The 18087-nt window shown below is 43.7% G+C and overlaps 1 protein-coding gene and 1 long non-coding RNA gene across 2 annotated transcripts in view; one reads left to right on the forward strand and one right to left on the reverse strand.

Moving 5' to 3' along the window:
• LOC126285439 (uncharacterized) overlaps nt 1-10035 on the forward strand; it is a 31151-nt gene extending 21116 nt beyond the window's left edge. Inside the window, exon 2 of the long non-coding RNA XR_007551653.1 lies at nt 9445-10035. This is a non-coding gene — a long non-coding RNA (uncharacterized LOC126285439). The remainder of the gene's footprint in view (nt 1-9444) is intronic.
• LOC126285438 (scavenger receptor class B member 1) overlaps nt 1-18087 on the reverse strand; it is a 403446-nt gene that overhangs the window by 222902 nt on the left and 162457 nt on the right. The gene's annotated exons all lie outside the window — the stretch shown is intronic.

Consider the following 18087-nt stretch of genomic DNA (forward strand, 5'->3'; position numbering starts at 1 on the left):
GTTCTGGTTCCGCTGTGTAAAGTACGTTAACTGTCAGCTGTAGGGCATTACTAGTGCTTATTACCTTCACTAGATGCTCGGCTATGCGAACTGCGATGATAAAAGGGAAAATCATAAGGATTTAACATCTCGTCGACGAGGGAGCGCGCGGATAGAAAAGGCTGGGGGACGAGTGGGGTGATGTCCTTTTCACAAGAACGATCCCGGGGTTTGCCTTAATCAATTTAAAGCAACAGCAGGAAACAGGAATGTCGATGGAAGGACTGGGATTTGCACCCCCCCGTTTCTCCTGAACGCTAACTTGCTGTTGCAGCAGCCTCTGTCTGTGGACCATACAGCGATCAGAACTCTTATCTGCTGTCGAAAGCAAGGCTGGCTGTTTTGGGATCAGGGACTCCCTCGGCTTAGTTTCTCCGGCTAATAACATTCCTTCAGTGACCTCCACTCTTAATAGCCGCTCTAGTTCAATATTTACTTTTCAAACGGTCCTATACACGGTTCTGTTGTAATCAATTGCTTGACATTACCGAATAACACAGTAATTATATTTCTGCTCCCTGCCTTACGTGTGGGTCTTTTTCCGAGTCTTGGCCTTAATTAGGTCACGTGCGCTACGTGCACATTGCAGTTACTGACGCGATACACGGCCCTGACGCAGCAGTTATTCCGCAGTTTACGTATTGATTTGCGGTCTACAGCGATTCCCCCGGCGACGGTGTCAGCACCAAATAAAGGCCAGGAGACAGGAGGCCTACTTATTTGCAGATCAGTCGCCTTTTTTTTCTCTTTAACGCTCCTACCTTTCTCCCAGCGTCGAAGGAATGTCTGCTACTTACAAAGGAAAGCTGGTCTGCTGCCCCCCCCCCCCCCCCTTCATCGCAGTGTATCACCACCTGAATAGTAAAAGTCCTTGTGGCGAATATATTTACGTAAGCACACAGGGAACACATATCAACGTAAGTGTGAATCGCTGAGTAACTCACTTTGTTAACGGAAAGTGAGTGTTTCAGTTAACGGCGGACGACATAACTCGTTTCATTTTAGTATTAAAAATGTACAAAATAGCGTAAAGGAATAGCGTAAAGTGTTAATGTTGTCAGGCCCATTTCAGCACCCAAATCATAACTTAAAAAGGGCCGATTTTTGAATAAAGTACTTCGTATTGAAATAACACACAAGAGCCTAAAAGGGGGTAAAACTAAGTCCTACGGAGTTGTTTGCAGGCAGATGCCGAGGGCCATATTCGGCCGCCTAATTGCAAAGATTTTTCCTATCTTCCGCGCTCTCTGGCACCAGCAAGAGACAGTGAAATGGTTCAAATGGCTGTGAGCACTATGGGACTTAACATCTGAGGTCATCAGTCTCCTAGAACTTGTAACTACTTAAACCTAACCAACCTAAAGATATCACACACATCCATGCCCGAGGCAGGATTCGAACCTGCCACCGTAGCAGTAGCGCGGTTGCAGACTGAAGCGCCTAGAACTGCTCGGCCACACCGGCCGGCACCAGTCACTACTTAGGTTTATTTCTGCCAACTAGTTTTCAAGCCTATTCAGGCTCATATTCAGATGGGGAATGATGGTGTTACTTATTTTTGCAGGGTGATGCTAGATTACGGCTCTTTGACAACATAATGGGAAACGCTTGTGTATCACCACGGGAGTTACGTGGCGTTGTGTTGAAAATGAGTTCTCTTACGTAGCGTGGCAGTACAGACAGTATTTTAGGTATTATCCACCTGGTAGACACACTGTAATTTCCCATTTCCCCCAGAGCTAACCACCTTTACCTGCAAAATCGGATTGTTCCTCTAAACCTACGAGTATCCAGCTTGTGTTGTAGAACAGATGTATACTACAAAAATTTTCCCTCGAAGACACAACATTTTTCACTTGGGAACTGTTCTTTGGTTTTTGTGTATGTAATACGCTATAAACGAATGGATAGTTTCACGGCGATATACGAGATGTTTCAGGCGTCTAGGGGCAATATATCACGCCACGTAGAACAAATTCTGTTGGAGACAAATTGTTCGTTCACTGACACTTCCCGGCAACATGGGCGCCCTTTAGTATTCGCTAATCCTGGGACGTAGAGATTTCAGCGACGTAGCAGTGTTTGCTAACCACGTATGATGCATACTACGTACCTAAGTTAACTACAGGATTATTTTCAAAAAGAAAGCCTACGTGGAGAAAGATGTTTTTGAAGTGAATCAGTAGCTAGGATTGGCTCGGCCTGTCCCCCTTTCTGCCAAGGTAGATGACTGGATTATAGGCAACACACATTGCCGCCGTCCCTCGGGGAGTCAGGAGCATCACCAATACAGGAGGACACCTTGCGCTGCCGGAAAGCAAGGGCGAACATTTTGTCCCGGATAAAAGCTGCCCCTCAAGGCGTGATCTATCACCCCTAGACGTTTGGTGCAAAGATTTTGAAACAACCTGTATATGGGGAAAATTTTCTCGAGCCTCCAGCCGCATGAAGTCGTTGAAAATCTACAATCTGTAGGTCAATTGTATCTGAGCTTTGTCATATGGTGAATGTTGTGTGTTTACTGCTGCCGTCGTTACATGGTCGGACCATTGCCTCTGACGTCACTGGTGCCCTCTCCAGCGCCATATGGAACAGACAACAGTGACGTTACGGCAGCAGTACTCTCACGAATGTCACCATTTGGTATTGGCTGAGGAGAACTCATCCGAAAGTTCGTGCGCTTTGCACCGCAAGACGCTGGTGGAAGCTCGACAAGATTAAACATGATCATTGTATTCGTAGGTATCTGCATTTGTGTCAATTTTAAAGCCGTTCCCTGCCATTTGACGGCTGGGAAGCTTGTTGACCTTTACCAGTATGCCGTAACAACAATATAAACAGTAGTAGTACAGAACATGAGTGCACACCACTCGAATACGGAATTTAAACACGGTTGCCCAGAGGTGCCTTTTATATCCCTAAGAAAGAAATAACCTTGATGCCTCAGTCAGCTGCACTGCAGAATGAATGCATCTTGACTAAGAAGTAGTGCTCAGTAAAAGAAGAGCCCTTATTTGAATAGCTGTGAACACAGTGATAAGTGAGTCTTGGGCCGGAGTGCCGCTGAAGTGAGGAGAGTGTGTAGCTGGGATGGGGGGGAGTCTGTTGTGCCCGCCACAGTTGCAGCTGACGCTGACGCCTGTCACTGACGCTCTGTGTTTAGACAGCTTGCAACACGCGCTAGGGGGACCCCACACTGAGGCTTCGCACACAGAAAGTCGCACATTTGTTAACGCCTCTTGAGAAATCAACATAAGAGTTCCTCTAAGTGGACACTCTCCAGTTCCTTCGTGGCATACGAGAGGTGCGTATTCGCTAGTTTCATTTTGTAACACGTGGGCTCCAAATACGACTTCAAGATGTCAGAAAAACTGCTCAAGAAAAGGATTTGCATCACTTGAAAATTTGAAAACGCGTTTGAGCCTAGATTCAAAAGGAGCAGGGAATGAGGAAAATAACGTGATGGAACTAAGAACGGGCTTCGATGTTTAGAACCAATCAAGATCTGCTGCTGGGTAACATTCAGTATCCTGTTGCTTCTCTCTATACATCGATTCACCTCACCATGCTGTCCAGTTTTGTTGAATTCTCTTGGCGGTACCTTAGAGCGATAATTTTTAGGTCGCGCTCATCAGCTAGTATTGTTGACCACGGACGATCACTACGAGGCAGATCTTCATTGTTTCATGTTTTACCGTAGTGGTTCGAACGACAACGCTACGATGTACATTAATTCGTCGGGCAGCTTGCCCTGTTGTTGACCGTTCTGACCGAAAAATGAAAATACACTCTCTAAGGTAAAAATGATCCTTCGATGCACGTAGACAGACTGAACAGTGCATGCGAGTCGTAACGTTTACGACTGAAAACACAGTAAGCTGTAGTGAAATGCATTGAGAAATTAATTTTACTTTTCCTCAGTTACAAAGAGACATTCTGTAGTGATACCCTGTGGTCAAAATAACATTGACGCTCAACGAACTCCATTGGGAGACGTTACAAGACTGGGTTTGTACCATTAGAGTGATGTTGTTGTGGTCTTCAGTCCGAAACCTGGTTTGGTGCAGCTTTCCTCCCTAGGCTGTCCCGTGAAAGGATTTTCTTCTCTACGTTCCTACTGCTCACTACATCTGAACCTGCTTATACTAGTCATCCCTGTGTCTCGTTATACAAGTCTGGTCCCCCTACTTTGCCCCCTCTTCCGTACTCCACTAAATTACCAAACTGACGATTTCGTGATGTCTTAGCATGTGTCCTACCAGCCTATCCTTTCTTTATCAAGTTGTGCCACAAATTTATTTTTCCCCCGGTTCGATTCAACTCATTTCTCATTCTACCCATCTCCAACAGTCTTCTGTAGTACCACATTTCAAAACCTATTTTTCCTTGTCTGACCTGTTTATTGTCCACATTTCCCTTCCGTACAAGGTCGCACTCCTGACAAACATCTCCAGGAAAGATATCCGCATACTTTAATTTGCATTAGACGGTGACAAATTCCTCTTTTTCAGGAATGATTTTCTCCCCATTGCGGATCTTGATTTTACAGCCTCTCTACTTCGTCCATCATTTATTTTGATGGCAAAGTAACAAAACTGATGCATTACATTTTGTGTCTCATATCCTAATCCAAGTCCCTCAGCATCGCCTAACTGAAATCGACCACATTCCATTACTGTTGTTTTAGTTACGTTGATATTCATCTTATACCATCTTTTCAAAAAACTATCCTTTCCGTACAACAGCTCGTCAAAGTCCTTTGCTGTCGTCTAAAAAATAAGAAATACTCTTCTTATATTTGGCTGCTTACTAATATCCAATCGCCAAATTAAATTTAAGAAAATAAATAAAAAGAGCTTCAGACAAATTCTCGGATGGTGCCAGTTTGTCCCTCCAAACCGTCTCCATCTGAGCGACATACGCCTGTAGACCTAGACAAAGACGAGGTATTTCATTATAGCCTTTCTTTGTTGCTAAAGATATTCCCATCTATCTTTAATTCTCGTATGTGAGTTCGGAAAGCGAAAGGTGGTGGTCCGATCAAAATTACAGTGTTACAATAGCGGCAGTGCAAAAATTTATTGCGCGATAGACTTCTCTGAGAGCTGAACTGAAAAGAAAGATGCTGTAACATATCCTGAGAATGAGAGAGATCCACACTGCAGTATTTATTTTCCCAAATACTATCAGATCAATAATTGTGACGTCTTGTCGTTGACTGACGGACGTGTTCCATGTAACTTCACCAGTTGGTGACGGAGTTGCTCCGTTGTCGGAGGGCTGGTCTTTACTTTCGGATGTTGTGTAAGTAGCGGTCCGCACAAGGGCAATGTTTGGAGCAGCACGACCTTCACAAGATTAGTGGCCGTTGGCGGAGAACTGCGAGTTCCCACCACATGTACTGGTCACGAGAGCTGTTGGCCTCCCCTCAACTTCCACGCGAGTTCAGCTGTTTTCAAGCGGATTAGCCTTCGAATACTAAAATCAAATTTTCCCACAGAGCATGAGGCACTCTTCTGTAAAATACAGATATTTAACAGCTCTGTAATTTGTTTTCTAATGTCCATCTCACTGGCCGGCCGGTGTAGCCAAGCGGTTCTAGGCGCTTCCGTCGGGAATCGCGCGACCGCTACGGTCGCATGTTCGAATCCTGCCTCGGGCTTGGATGTAGGTGATATCCTTAGGTTAGTTAGGTTTAAGTAGATCTACGTTCTAGGGAACTGATGACCTCAGAAGTTGAGTCCCATAGTGCTCAGAGCCATTTGAACCATCACACTATTGTATTATTATTCGAACCTGCGACCGTAGCGGTCGCGCGGTTCCAGACTGTAGCGCCTAGAGCCGCTCGGCCACTCCGGCCGGCTACCGTTTAAGGGCTTGATTCCTCGCTATATACTGGTTCTTGGTAAGTAGGATTTCGCGGGATAGATCACGTTTATCTCAAAGGTCCTTCCAGTTCAAGGTTTTCATCATTCCCGATACGTTCTTCTGTTGGTCAAACAAAGCTGCGACAATTCGTGCCGCCCTTTGTCGTGTATATTACAGATTCGCTCTGAGTCCTATTTTGTATGGATCACACACATGTTACTTATTCCCCAGTATGGGTCGAATGAACGATTTGTAAGCAACTTCCTTTCACAGTCGGCCTTTTGCTAATAAAATTCATAAATTTTGTGGATTGGTCACTGCTTAGCTCCAGAATGCTAAGGGAAATAAATAATTGTAAAGATTAATAATACAATCTGAGCTGTATTATTACGCATTTATTGTGTTACCATCGTTTTCGTTTTTAGAACATCTTCAGGTTGCCTACAGTTAAACAAATCGAGTAATTATGATAAGCTATAGCGTCTTAACGAACAAAATAAGCAACTCACGTTCTCAGCAACCTTATACTAAATTATGACAGAGGTGTGCTAAGGACTTTATATAGATGGTATAACTGTTCGATATAATGTTAAGATAAATCCGGAAACAATGGTCGCAAACATTCACCGATCGCCTCGCGAAAGTCTGATGAACAGACACGGCATGCTCGGTACAACAGACTGTCCAAAGACAGGGCCGCGCTCCACTAGCGGTAAACATGTACGCTTCTGCCGGTAATCTATCATAATCGTTACAAGCAATAAAAAAAAACTAAGTTCAGAACCGACATTAAAGTGTAAAATACCACTATGTAATTATTCAAAACAACTGAACAATAAATGCAAGCAAGGTATTTAGTAAAAGGCTGTTGTCAGTGTGACTTGCTTGTTTTATAGATTAAAATACTGTAGCTTTAGACTGTTTACTTTTTATTTTTGTTTTTTACTTCTATTGAAAAAAGAGTCTAGGCAACCTGAAGATGTTCCAAGAACGAAACCGGTGGTAACGCAATTGTTTAATACTGAATTATGTCAGTACAGCTGTGGTACTCATCATGATCAAGAAAATAAATGACATAATTCCTTCTGAAGAAACGTGTATGACGTACATCGATAGGAGTGCCGAACTAATGTTCTCAACTTTCATTCCCGAGATATAGTAGTTGTGACTGTTAGCTGCATAAACATCTGGATATATTTTTAACATCTCCTCAGCGTATGTTAACCACGTAACACAGCTGAATACGTGCAGTCAAGAGTAAAGAAAGGGTTGTTCAGTCATCTCGTATCTTTTGTATTTCACGTAGGAAATGTTTCATTAGTTATCAACTAAAATTCTAAGGAAAGATGAAACGTTGGCGTGCCACACGCACTGAACGTTATTTTGATCAAGATATGAGATCAATCTTGCAACTGATATCAACATTCAGGACATGAAGTGAAACTGCGAATTGGAAAACGTGAGGTAATGTTATCTGCCAAGAAAGCTGGTAGTGGAAACTCCGTAGTAGGCTGTCGGAGGATTATTGTTTCTAGTGCTGTCTGCGCTTGTGTACTGCAACGGACAACAGAGTTGTATCCGTAATGATGTCCTTTCGTAGTCCGTAAACTTTTCGTACGACAAAGGTGAAAGACAAGGAGCGATCAAAACGAGCGTCGCTGTGTCATATACGCAACGTAACTCTACACCAATGCAAGTATGTAACTACTGACATGTAGGAAACTGTTTAGTATGGCATTTGTGTCTTTCCGACGAGCATGCGGTAAATGCGGAAAGTGTTCTATGGCGACGTTATTACCAATTGCGTCCAAATAGGACCAACGTGCTGGCAAAGCAACTGTTGTCGAACGGTGCGCAAACTTCCGGACTGCTTCACGACAACGCATGTCCCCATATATTGCAAATGTCGTAGCGCAGTAGTTACGCCAGCTCAAATGAGACACACTCCAGTACCCGCCCAATACTCCTGATCTCTCCCCATGAAATTTTTTACGTCTTCGTTCTCCTAAAAGAAGCCTTGAAGCGTCGACGGGTGCTGTCAGACGAGGACGTGAAAAAGGTAGTTACGGACTACTTAACGCAGCAAGCAGTGTTCTGCCAAGTGGCTATCTTCAACTTTGTTCGTCTATGGCACGATTGCCTGAATACGCACGGTGATTTTGCTCGATTGGCGTATCTATTCTCGATCGGCCTGCCTTCGACGGAAACTTTTTGATCGTCCTTTATAGTACAGAATCACCCGTTTAGACCAACTGCAGTAACTGGGACTTGTACCACGAACTTTTGTAACTTCAGTACTTAAGACAGTTCTCTCTCGTCACATTCAAATATAGGAACTGTGATCACTGGTACCAATTTATTAATTGCTGGAGGTAACACTAGTTACGAAGGGTGGTCATATTCGGGACTCTCATATAAACATCAAGGATGTGTCTGGATGATTACGATTTCATTTACAAAGAGAGTTCAAGTAATCTGAATATACAACTATACATTAATAATTGTTTAAAATGAAGAATAAAAATATATATGTAAGTGAGCCGTGGTGCGCTTTTCTGGCACATCAGCTCCTTGGCGTGACACTATCGATTACCCGGCTATACTAGGATCTTTGCCCCTGTTGTGATCTCGCAGGGTTTTGGCGCTCGGGGCAGTTGGTGTTTGACTCGCTAGGAGGCGCAAGTGCGTGCTTGCGTGTACGAGAGAGGAAAACGCGCGGACTCTGCCAGTAGCGGCACGGTGGGTCCACCTCGCAAGGCGGTCGCGACTTTGTGGTGGACCTGCCTGATGTCAACTCCGGGCGCTGCTCGTCGCATTACTTTAGTGCCTGTTTTCTCAGAGAGACCCATCCCTGGAGACCATCTCTAACAACGCTTTCCATCGAAGGAGTAAGTGATTTAGGTGCCTTCGTTTCGTTGAATGATTTACTTTGCAGCCAGTGTACTAGTTGCTTGGTTGCCCTAATGTCCGTGTTGTTGCAGCAAGAGCAGCCGGCAGAGTGTGTAACCGCATGGAGACCAGCAGTTATTATTTCTTTTTAAAAATCTGCTGGTCGGATTTATATTAGGAAGCTGATTTGCTCGAAAATGTGTGTGTGTGTGTGTGTGTGTGTGTGTGTGTGTGTGTGTGTGTGTGTGAGAGAGAGAGAGAGAGAGAGAGGAGAGAGAGAGAGAGAGAGAGAGAGAGAGAGAGAGAGAGAGAGAGAGTGATATTTTGGCTTTTTGGGACAGCAGCCAGAAGTTTATGTATTGTCTGTATGAGATTTCGGTGTATTTGATTGCCTTCAACTCGACGTCCCTTTTATATTGCTGTAAAATTTGGGTCACTCATATTGTAGGCACTTATTCAGTTAAATAGTAAAGCCTCGTAATCTGTAAAAGGCAATCATTTGTACGTAGAATTTTATACGCGTGAATTTATTTGACTGCACTCGGTCAGTATTAGTACTGTTTTAATATTTGTTATTTATTTATCTCTTATATTAATTGATGTTTGGTTGCTGTTTGCCGTATCTTCTGTGGTCTGTTTGTTTTCCAGTTTTCTGCGAGTTGGGGTGTGTGGGAGCTGCGCCACGTTCCACTTCGGTGCACAGAATCTGCGACGTGCTATCTAATCGGAAGTGACTCCCGGTTGCGCCCCAGGGTTTAGGCGTTTTGGACGGCTGGTCTGCTGCTTCCGGAATTTTGAGTTAAGTCACCTTTTGCCCCGGGCAGCCTGGCGTCACTGCCCGTTTGGTAAACATTTAGCGTGTTTCATACATAGGTTTTTGATTTACTTGTGAATGAATTATATTAGATTGTAATTTCTTGTACTGCTTGTGTTATTTGGGTTCTTAACGAACTGGTGTGCGTTTCTTAAATCACTTTCATATTGCAACTTATTGCTCCTTTAAATAAATTATCTGTGGCATTTCTTTAAATCACTTTCTGATTGTAATTTATTGTTCCTTTATGTATTGAAACCTCTGTGGCTCATCTCTAAAAGTGAGTTTTGTAATTGCAATCTGCTGCCTTGCTTGAGAAGCAGGCAATCTGTGATATTTTGGTATTACCTTAAAGATGGCCACGTGTTGATTGTCTCTTAGCTGTTTTACAAATATTGTCTTTGAATAAATTGTTAATTTATTGATTTGGTAGTTGGGTTTAAGGAGCGACATTATAGGGGCCTTGACCTTCCATGCTAAGTGTACCCTCATCCCAACTTCCTCTGTCACAGTAAGTAACGCGCAGTAAGGAAATCCAAATAATGTCACAACAGGAAGCGTGGGAAGGCTACAATGGAACTTTGCTAGTGTGTAGGTTTATCAACTTCGTTGCTACTTTAGAACATGTGAGGGATCTAATATGATACAGGCATTTCGTCTTGATAGTTACTGCCGCATTCTCAGTAATCATGTAATGTGAATACCAAGTTTTCCTAGTTTTTTTAATAATATTTTTTATGAGATCGCTGTGACCTTTGTTAGGAAATAACGCATGCGGCAAGCTTGTATTTCGTGTATCTTGCATTACTATTTATTTAAGTGTTGGATTTACATTTGCCACAAAAATCTACTGGGGTGGCACACTGGCTAGTGGTTTCTGAGCCCGGAGTTGGCCCCCTATAGCGTCCCAGTTGTTTCCCATTGAGGTTAAAATCAGGCGTGAGTTAAAGCACTGAAGCCCGAACCACGATGCCACCACAGCCGGGGAAGACATCAAGCGCGAAGGGATGTAGCTAGTCCACAGCTGTCATGGGAGCTTCGTTTACTACCTGACGTTCCATTGAAGCCTCGACGGTGTATACGGACTCGATCATCGACCTGGCGTAACAAAAAACGTGACTCGTCCGACCAGGTGACAAGTTTTCATTTATCGACGGTGCAGTCTCGATGCCCCCAGTTCAGCAATGTACGCCGGCCGGAGTGGCCGAGCGGTTCTAGGGGGGGCTACAGTCTGGAACCGCGCGACCGCTACTGTCGCATGTTTCAATCCTGCCTCGGGCATGGGTGTGTGTGATGTCCTTAGGTTAGTTAGGTTTAAGTAGTTCTAGGGGATTGATGACCTCAGACGTTAAGTCCCATAGTGCTCAAGGCCATTTGAACCAGCAATGTACGCTGAACGGTACACTCCGAAACACTTGTACCTGAACCAGCACTGTAGTTTGTCGTGAGGTCTTCCACCGATCGCCGCCTACCCTATTTCACAGAGCGGGCATGCCTCCGACGTCCACTTTGACTCGTGAGACGCGGACACCCGAAGCCTTGTAGCCTGCTCGTCAGTTCACTGTCCTTAAGCCACTTTCAGTAAGTGCGGACGACGATACTCAGTGGCACGCGAACAACCAACCAGTTTCGCCATTTCCGAGATTCTCGTTCCCAGGCGCCATGCTGTAACAATCTGCCCTCTGTCTAAGTCGCTTATGTCAGTGGGTTTCCCCGTACGCGGCCCCTATCATCGCTTAACTTTCCATACTGGTTCAAGTGCGCTCAGCGTCACCAGGCCGCATGCGCTTTCGTGGTGGGTAGTGGTCATGATGTTGGATTATCAGAGTAGCTATCCTGCTCTCCCTAATGATCCCGGGTCGAGGAATTTGAACTATAGTCCTCCACTTCCCGCAACGCACGTGCAGACGATGAAGAGCCCACACACTTTGAGCAGTTCCCCTCACTCCACGCTGCACGATACTAGCTATTAGTGAAGCTGTAAAAGTGAACAATTGAGAACTGTGTGCAGTTGTGAGGGATAGCCTGGCACCTGCTGTGTGCCATTTAAGACCGTGTTCCTGACCGGACGATGTGGGCTTATGCAAGCTGGAAGCGATGTGTCCGTGCCCCAGTGTTGTGGCGCCGGGCGGCCTTCGCCGAGATCTAGCCGTTCACAGATCCAGAGCGCGCTCCCGTACCAAAATACCTCCACGCTGACATTCAAACAACACCGGCTGAAACACTAACCCACTAAATCCCGGCGGGCAGGTAATTTGTATCTCAGTGTTGAGAGACGAGAGTCCACATGTCGATATTTGCGAGCTTTCACAGGGAGCCAGCTAGACAGCATTGTGTCAGGTGGTAAAACCAACGTCATCTGTTTTCCATCAGTTTATCCATTTACTGACTGGTGATTGTCCCCTCTCTCATATCTTCCTACCAAGCTGAAGTCTTCCATTTGTGTCTCGTAAAACTAATCTGAAATCTTTGTTGCAGTGTCACATTCTGATGAAATAGTGCACCCTCTGTGGGTATGTAAACAGTCAGATTTTTAGGCACTCTTTCAAGAGACCAACTATTCACATTATATACCCACTGAGATCAATCACTATCCGTAAATGCACTGCTGACGTAATACAGAGAGATTCAAAACAAAAATTTTTTGCCCAAAATTAAATTCCTAATTATCGGGGCCCTCAAATAGTCTGTATGTTGCGTTGTTATCTATGGGGCATTAGGCTGCCAATGTCTGAGAAACAGGTAAGTGTTTTCGTAGGAAGACAGCTGAAGATGGTAACGATTCATTTCAGCGATTATATAAAAAACACGATACAAGACTTTACAAAGAAACAATGGCTATACTTAAAATGTCACAACTCCCATCTGTGCCGTAGAACTTGCCGTTAACAGTTAATCTTCTATGCTGCTAGATACGATACACGTCAGAAATAGTGACTTGAAATTCTCAACTTCATATTTTGAAGTCTTAAAAGAATTCTGATTAAAAGTTCAGTAAGTAACAGTAATTAAATTGTAAAGACAATTTGTACTAAAAGAAGAAGTTAATTTTTTTGCAATTATTTAATGTCTGTAGCGTAGTACCTAAGACAAACAATGCTCACTACTACAGAAAAAAGAATGTACTGTAATTTCAGAATACTCCCTTTTGTCACAAACTGCAAAATAATTTATCACTGGTCTGCATGTTACATTAAAATTACATCTAAACTCTGATTACTTACGCGTCCCACCCGTACATCCAAAGCAGTCGCTACTGGACAACTCCAGTTAATCGCTTCGTTCGTTTCTGATTCCGTGACGAGCAAATATTCATCAGGTACATTATATAATAATTCTAATAGCTTATCATCTAATAATCATTGCAAAATGTATTATCCGAATTATCCTTTTATTCACATCCTGAAATTTGCATACTGACAATCGAGGTAAAATTTATTTTTTTAATTAGCTGTTATATATCTGAGCATCTCATCATGGAATAAGCACAACAAATATGCAAATAAAAAAAGATTGTAAAAGAAAGGAAGAGAATGAAAACAAAATCCAAACTATGAAAATGACGTACCTGAGGTGAGTTACAAGAATATAGAGAATGAAAACTTTGGACTGCTATACATTTCAACGATAGAGAAAGGAATGTAGGTTACAAAAATAAATGGTCGAACCCTTTATAGATCATTCAGAATGAAATATTAAATAATTATAATTAAGAATGCCTAATTACCACCCAAGGATGATAATAAACCAAACAAGTTGTATGTAACACACACAGACTGAGACTCAATGGAAATCAAGAAAAGAAAGCAAGAAACCGAACAGGTAGAAGATTTAGAAAAAAAGGTAAATACTCTCTTCCACGCCAATTAGATTTGCAAAGTAGTGAAGAAGATGTAGACGTAAAGACAGATGACACAGCGGTACCTCACCTGCCACGCCCACCTTTACGCAAGTGCGCCCTCGCCTTGTGTAACTATGGCGACAGTGCGAGAAACACACACACACACACACACACACACACACAGGTACTACAAATAACAGAGTGGCGACGTCGGGTGAAATAAGACGCACTGAGCAGCGTGGCCTTAACACGCTTCCTTCGGCAAAACCGCGCGTATTTGCATACCACGGCCGACCTGCGATTGAGAGGGGATTGGCCATGACCGCAGCAGTGGCGTAAGACGGAAAACTACAGAGACAAGCAGATACAAACAGATGGAACTTTTATCTGTAGCCACTTTGTTTAAGGCATTGTCTGGACCAGAGCTACAATTTTTTTTCTGCTACAGTGCCTACAGTTAGTACTACAACATTTAACATCGCAGTCATCAAACGGTTATACTCAGAATCAAAGTTATTACTAGTGATTTCATTATTTTGCATTTAATGTTGTACTTCGAGGCCTCTGAACCCCTCATTCATGCTCGAGGCACTACCACGAGATCATATAGCGCCAGCACAGAACTTAACTATGCTAAGAATTTTGCATTAAGACAACAGTTGTTACTCCGCTATATTTTACAGTGGGAAAAAACTGTCATGAGTGGCCTTGGAGGGAATGTGTGTAGTAGCGGTACCGATGTGAGAGTCTATGAGAAGTTCTTTATGCTGGACTGTCAGCTTGGTAACTTCTAGTTCATGAGGACAGGAAATTGCTCATTATTCCATACATTTTGAATAAGTGTGGTAAGTTTTTGCGTAAAACTCTCGCAATCGATTTCAGAGTATCCACAAGGCTTAACGAGACAGTGATGCTGGCTTCACAATGAACCATGATGAAGTAAAAGGAATTTTCCGGAAATTTAGATCGATTCATCATGTCGACGTCAAATGGTTCAAATGGTTCTGAGCACTCTGGGACTTAACATCTGATGACATCAGTCCCCTAGAACTTAGAACTACTTAAGCCGAACTAACCTAATGACATCACACACATCCATGCCCGAGGCAGGATTCGAACCTGCGACCGTAGCGGTCACCCCGTTCCAGACTGAAGCGCATAGAAGGGCTCGGTCACAGCGGCCGGCTGTCTACGCCAATTTTCCATTTCTCCTCTATATCAAGAAATAGTACCGTTTCAATTTATTTAGTGTAAGCAAACTGTGGTACATATCTAATAGCAGGAATGGCACATTCTCTTTTCACGGTCCACTGGGTCCTTTACTTGGTAGAAGCTGCCATGAAAGGAACTTGCCTAACGCCTTCTGGTACCGGATCGTCCTGTGGAGGTCGGCTTGTTGGCTACGTGTCCCCCAAGACGTATCTCACGACCTACATCTCGACGGAAAGGGATGTAGTCGTCCGCGATAGCTCAGCATCTTCCGAGAAGCTCACGCAACTCGTTACGTCGCTGGCACGTGAGTAGCAGCGCACGTATGCAGGTAAGGCCCTTGCTGACATCTGGGTAGGTGGCGGGCCTTTGACTTCGTGACTTGCTCAAGAAATGGATCGTTGTAAAAATATTTAACATATTTTATATATAAAATTCCGTCGAATATTTTTATTTTGGTTGTTTAGATTTTTATTTCTGATAAATTTTTGCAAAGGAATAAAGAGTGGCATTTGACATCACGTCGATCACAGAATTCTTAGAGATGGAGTATAGACTCTGGTATTGAAGGGCGGAGAAGCAATTCAGCAGCGCCTTTTCAAAGGAACCAACCGTGTACTTAAGTGATTTAGGCAAATCGAGGAACACCTAAATTTGGTTGGCCGGACGGAGATTTATACCGTTGTCCTTCCCAATGCGAGTCCAGCGTGCTAACCATTGCTATGGCGGCCCGGCACAGGTTCCTTCCCCTGCTTGATCCATCAGGATGTTAACGGCATTGTGAATTTGGTTTGCTTTGTAATCAGCCTTTATAGCGGAGATGAAAGGAAGAAAATCTCCTCGGTTGGAGGGGGTTAGTTTACAGAGAAATGGCAACTCTCGTGGAGAAGACAGGAATGGTTGTCTGAAGCAGTAAGTCTTTCTTTAATAAAAAAAATAATGTTCAAATGTTTGTGAAATCTTATGGGACTTAACTGCTAAGGTCATCAGTCCCTAAGCTTACACACTTCTTAACCTAAATTAGTCTAAGGACAAACGCGCACACGCACACGCACACGCACACGTCCGAGGGAGGACTCTAACCTCCGCCGGGACCAGCCGCACAGTCCATGACTGCAGCGCGTTAGTTTCTTTAATCAGTTTGTAGTTCTAACGAACACATTTACCTTGTGAGGTGTTTGAACAAAACTCCTCATTAGATTGCTGATGCTTCCAATACTTACTGGAAAAGATCTCTATCAAAGACGAGTGCTCGATTGTCACTTGGTCTGCCAACTGCCGGTGAGTTGGCCTAACTAATGAATCATCAACACGCTGCACTAATTTTCTAGTACTCATCCGGCACTTTGTCTATTGTAGAAGAGAAAACTACCAAGCAGTAACTTGTTTCTGCCATTCACTGAAATTCCGCTATTCTACCTCTTTGAGACAGTGACTAACACACTGTTCAGCTCTACTCCCTACGAATACTGTAAAATGCTGGATAGTTTGCACTTATTGACTGTCCATCAGAGTCCATCAGAGTCCATCAGTGTCTGGTCCTGGATGAAGTGTTTACTATTGCTGCGGAGCGTCACTGCCCTTTGGATGCTTGGTACTGGAACTGATTACTCACTCTATTCACTGCATGATTAACTGCAATCTCTTTGGAGCATTCCCTTCTACCCTTCCCTCTACATGTAATCGCCTTAACGTTTGATTATCTCTCTAAATCCTACCCGCAATTCTTCAATCACGCGCCTTGGGAAATTTCCTCTTATTCTGTTGACCTCGATCCTCGGCGCCATTGGCGCCATTGACGCCATAGTCAAATGTAGCGCCCGGCTGCTTTGGGAAGCGTCATCTCTCCCCGATACCGTGTTTGGCTTAAATACGGAACGCACGCATGTTGTCTTCCGTTAGAAACCCGGCTTACTTCTCCCGTTAAGATCTGTCTGGTAATAAAATTTATTGAACTTTTCTGGAGTCACTACATTGATAACATATCGCGTAGATACATATTTCGGAGCGAATGCTCCACAATGGCTAAGATTCACTTGAGGCTTTTCATTATGACCTGGTGAAATAGTGGCACCTGATTAAGACATAGAAACGGGAATAAACTTATGAGCGCTATAAATGGCCACCACTTGATAATGCAGCATTTCTTGTGTCGTAATGAAGTTATAGACTAATATTGGCCAATTAGGTTTCAGCCTGAGGCCTTTGTTGAATTGTATAACATGAGCTAATGTTGGCTGTGGTTCTTCCTGCAATGGTTTCTCTCCGTCGAGAAGGAAAGTATTCTGCGCGTGGGCAAGCAAGGAACTGGTACGTCTCGCTTTACGATCCTCGCACGAGACGTCTCGAGTAGAGCAAGATTCGAGTTCAGCCAGATAACTGCTCGCCTGCGTCGTACTAACGTTCGCATAACATCGTTACGTTGCCGGTGGGAGTGGAGCGTAGAAAGCTCAATTTAAGCGCCACACACACTTAATACATTTAGCTCTACCGCCTGCCGTATACTGAAGCGTAACAGCGACAGAGCTACATTTGGTCGCGCGTGTGGACACAGCGTCGTGATGATGTCTTACCGTTCAGCAAACACAGCCGCACTGCTTTGGGAAGTGTCGGGCGCCAAGTGAAGGGCCGTGTCTCATAGGCGACGTGACGGTGCACTCCGTGCCAGACGATTTCTAAGGCGCCTTTACTTCTGCCAGGGTATTTTTGCAACATTTTGGCCGAAAACCTTTGTTTCTCGTTCCCTCGGGAAAATCCACTTTCTCCTGTGGGGCGATGTCGACAAGGAGACTTTTGCAGATGCTCTATTGCAGGAGCTATGTTGCTGCGGTAAAAGAAAAAAACAAAGTTTCTACGGTGAAATTTGGTCTGGTACTGCAGTGAAGACGTCTCACGAAAGAAGGAAGGAAAGTTCTTCTTTAATCTCCTGTCGCCATCAACTTCATTTGAGACCGAGCTCAAATAGACTATTCATAATATATTAAAATTTGGTTCATCAAACAGAGCGGTTCTAGGCGCTACAGTCTGGAACCGCGCGACCGCTACGATCGCAGGTTCGAATCCTGCCTCGGGCATGGATGTGTGAGGTGTCCTTAGGTTAGTTAGGTTTAAGTAGTTCTAAGTGCTAGGGGACTGATGACCTCAGAAGTTAAGTCCCATAGTGCTCAGAGCCATTTGAATCATTTGAATTTCACCAAACAGAAAATACATTTCTATTTCTAGAAGTTGAACTCCATTGTTGTATATAGTTTCTTCGTCTAGCGATGAGGCATATAGTATCGCTGTATGCAATTTCAATTTATCTCGATGCAGTTAGTAACTAAAAATAGGAAAACGCTATTTTTACTAAAAGTAGGATTTAGTATTTGACAGTTAGCGCATCCATTTGATAATAACTATAAAATTTAAATAAGAGTAAAGAAAATGA

The sequence above is a fragment of the Schistocerca gregaria genome, chromosome 8 (assembly GCF_023897955.1).
Source record: "Schistocerca gregaria isolate iqSchGreg1 chromosome 8, iqSchGreg1.2, whole genome shotgun sequence".
In the NCBI taxonomy this organism is placed as follows: Eukaryota; Metazoa; Arthropoda; class Insecta; order Orthoptera; family Acrididae; genus Schistocerca; species Schistocerca gregaria.